We start from the raw sequence: 4,037 nt of genomic DNA, 5'->3' as shown, positions 1-4,037 counted from the left end.
ATTCAAACTTTCTCTTAAGTATATTTCTGTATTATTTTCCATTTGTTTATTTGGTTATTTATTTACCAAATTGCTCTATTTATATTCACTTTCAAGACTAGGGTAAGTTGTTTATGCAGGCCCATTGATTTAAGGAAAAATATTTTTTTTTTTAATCTAAGCCCCAGGATATATTTCAGCTTCAAATTGAAATATGTGTGCTTATAGGTGCTCAAATACTATTGTACCTGTGGCTGCTGTTTCCACCATAGTAAATCTGTCCAAACCTGTTCTTTTCTTACGCATATTCCTGGGGCCTGTCATGACTGTGACACTCAACTAAATTCACTCACTCCATCTTTTGATGCTTTTCATCATCAGGGCTGATATCTCAGGTTAGGTTCCCTGGAGGCAGAGACTAAGACAGAATTAGCATGGAGCAAGTTGTTGGGGAACACTCTTAAAAGCAGCACGTCTGTGACAGTACTGGAAGAAGGGGTTGGCAGGACAAGTTGAACTGCAATGCAGTTGTGACCAAGGCCTCCGAAATGCCATGAGAGCTCTGAAGCTGGGGTAGCCTTCTCAGCTTAAGTCCCAGGTAAAGTCAGTCAGCCAGGCATGTGGTACCCTGTATTGACCCTTTCAGAGGAGGCTGTCTTCAACTAAAGGCAAGTAATGAAGTGTCTCAGTTGAGAGTTGTGGATCATCACCAGTGCCAGTAACTGGGCAGTGAAAGCTTCAGCTGGAGACAAGATCAGGTGCCTCCACGGCTTATTACCATGGCCCCAAACGTCTTCGGCTTCTTACCTTCTAATCTCTTCTACCCTAAAAGCTTCCATCTCCTTTATAATTTCCTTCTCTGTGTCCCAGTCTAAAGGACTTCCCGTCTCCTCTATGAGGTCTCCACATTTCACTGAGACTGTACTACATGGGCCATTGTCTTTCCAAATACTTAAGACCAGAATGTTACAAGGAGTCATTGACACTTTTCTGCCAGACTTAAAGGTTTCAATAACTTAAAGGTATGTGATAAATCTGTGAGAGGATTAGTATCAGAATTTATAGTTCTTGCTTTTTCATTATAGTTTAGTTTATGAAAGAATCTTTTTTCTTCTTAGTAGTCTCACTGTTTCCAACTCTGAAAATTGGAAAGAAAACATACAATATATATTCAAGTTTGCAATCAGATCCTTTGGGATTCAGAAATAAGGGAGGCAAGCATGAGTTATGGTAACAGGAAACTATGTTTTCTGTGTGTTCAAATGTGTTTTTTTCTCTCCTGCCTTCATTAATTATAAAGTACTGTATATATAATGGCCTACATATTTTCTGTCATTGAGGTCAGGTAGCCAAGTGTTTAGCTGGGAGGAAACTGTCATTTATTGATTCTTTATTAGGCATTCTCATAGAAATTAAGTCATTTTATTTTTTTATAAATATTTGCAATATAAAGACTATTAAGTCTGATTTTCTAGGTGAGAAATCTAAAGCCCAGGGGAATAAAATAGATTGCCCAAAGCACATGTGATTCAAATATGAATTATTACCATCTGAGGACTTTTTCTTTTGTGTATGAAGGCTGACTTTTTCTTTTCTCCTCACTTTTAATAGACTTTTTTTATAGCAGTTTTAGGTTCACGGGAAGATTGAGCCCACGGTACAGAAAGTTCCTGTGTGCCCTGTGCCCATACATATGCATAACCTCTCTCATTGTCAACATCCCCATCAGAGTGGTACACTTGTTGTAATTGGTGGATCTATGTGGACACATCAAAATCACCCAAAGTCCAAAGTTCACTTTAAGTTTACTCTTAGTATTATATATTCTATGCGTTTGGACAAATTTATAATAACATCTCTTCACTACCATACTGTCATATGATATTCATATGGAGGATATTCATCCTTCTCTCCCTCCTAAACCCTGGCAACTACCAATCTTTTTACTGTCTCCAAAGTTTTGCCTTTTCCTCAGTGTCATATAGTTGGAGGAATACTGTTTATAGTCTTTTCGGATGAGTTTCTTTCACTTAATAATATGCATATAAATTTCTTCCATGTCATTTCCTTGTTTGATAGCTCATTTCTTTTAGTGCTGAATAATGTCCCATTGTCTAGATATACCACAGATTATTTATCCATTCATCTATGATAGGACTTCATGATTGCTTCCAAGTTTTGCCAATTAGGAATAAAACTGCTCTAGAATATCCATGTGCAGTCTTTGGTGGACATGAGTTTTCAACTCTTTGGGGTAAATACCAAGGACAGCTGGGTTGTATGGTGAGAGTATGTTTAGTTTTGTTAAGTAAGAAGCTGCCAAACTATCTGCCAACATGACTGTACCACATCCTCATCTGCATTTAGTTTTGTCAAGGTTCTGGATTCTGGCTATTCTTGAAGGTTGGCTTTTTGTGTTCTAAAATTTAAACTAGCTGTGAAGATGTACAACCATATATCCAATTAAGACACTGATTCTTCAGATGGTCCTAATGGCTTAAATTGTTAGCCTTATAGGTTGATGACAAAAAAATTATAAAGCTTACCATCTACACCTTGCGTAATTACTTTGGGAATATTTCTTTGAGAAGATTCAGTGAATGAATAATGCATATTTTTATCTCTTAAATTATACCCTTCTGTGTCATTTTGAGTTTTCAGAGAAGAATTTGTCAAGACAGATTAGATGCACAAAAGTTATTGGAAGAAACATCTTTAAGGACAAAGAAGAAAGGGGTGTGGGGAGGCTGGGAGAGAGTTCAGTGTATGATCTATGAAAGGAGAGAGAAATGGAAAAAATATTGGGTAGAAGAAGCTTCAGACTGTAATATTTTCCTGAAAAAGCCTCAGCTAGGCTGATGGGGAATCCTAGAACAAGGGTTGTCTGTTAAAAGAGTCCTGCATTGTGCAGAAATGTCCCAACTCTAGTGCCTCTGCTGTGCCTCTCATTCTCTGACAGAGAGTAGCCCAGCAGAAGCATGGCCTCAATGCAGTTGCTACAATGGAGCCAAAGGAATGGGAGAGAGAGGCTGTCTACCAATAGTCTCAGTAGCTGGTAAAGGGAGGTCTGGGTACATCTAGGCTTGCCAGGCTCTTCATTCCTCTTCCTCTGGATTTCTTACCTTTCCATTTTTTAAAATTTAATTTCTGCCTCCTATGTGGCTGCCTACATTCATATATAATGTATTCCTAGAATAAAAACAAAAGTTAACAAAAGTTTTAAAAAAGGAGACTTTTGGGGCACCTGTGTAGCTCAGTAGGTTAAGTGTCTAACTCTTGATTTCAGCTCAGGTCGTGATCTCACTGTTTGGTTCATGAGATCGAGCCCTGTGCATCAGGCTCGGCACTGACAATGTGGAGCCTGCTTGGAAGTCTCTCTCTTTTTTTCCTCTCTGTACCCCTCCCCTGCTTGCACACATACTCTCCCTCTGTCTCTCTCAAAATAAATAAATAAACTTTTTTTTTTAATGGAGACTTACTATAATACTTTTAGAGAAAATACTCAATGCTATGTTTCCAACCTTCTGTACCTGTTTCTTCAATTTGGTCCATTTCCTTCATAACTGATCGTATTCTGCTGCCTCATGTTGAATTTGTCTGAATGAGGCTAAACACTTACCATTTCGGTAGAGTTGTAATGATTTTTATCTTTGTTTTAATTTTATGTTTTTGTTTTTGTTGTTGTTTTAGACCATATCCGTTGTATTTATTTTGAACACTTTCATTGCTCAACTTCCTCTTCATTCTCATAAAATTATATGGGTGAAAAGTAGTAGAATATTCAAATAATTGCAAAAGCCCTATTCTACCAAGAACAATAGTATTAATATCCCACTTTAACTGCTGACTGGCAGTTAGCATCATCATATGATTCTTAAAATGTTCATCCAATATTTGATGAACAAAATGTCTACATTTAGAACACAAAAAGGCATTTAAGGACATTTTTGAACATCATTTGTAACTATTTCTCTTAGGTCTGGCCTGCTTAAAAGCAAAGCCTAAGACATGAATCTTATGTAAATGATTTATTTAGAAAGCGCTGTTAGGAAAAGTCT

This window comes from Panthera uncia (genome assembly GCF_023721935.1).
Source record: "Panthera uncia isolate 11264 chromosome B3 unlocalized genomic scaffold, Puncia_PCG_1.0 HiC_scaffold_1, whole genome shotgun sequence".
Classification (NCBI taxonomy): Eukaryota; Metazoa; Chordata; class Mammalia; order Carnivora; family Felidae; genus Panthera; species Panthera uncia.
The sequence above is the reverse complement of the archived record's forward strand: the minus strand, read 5'-3'. Positions refer to the sequence as shown.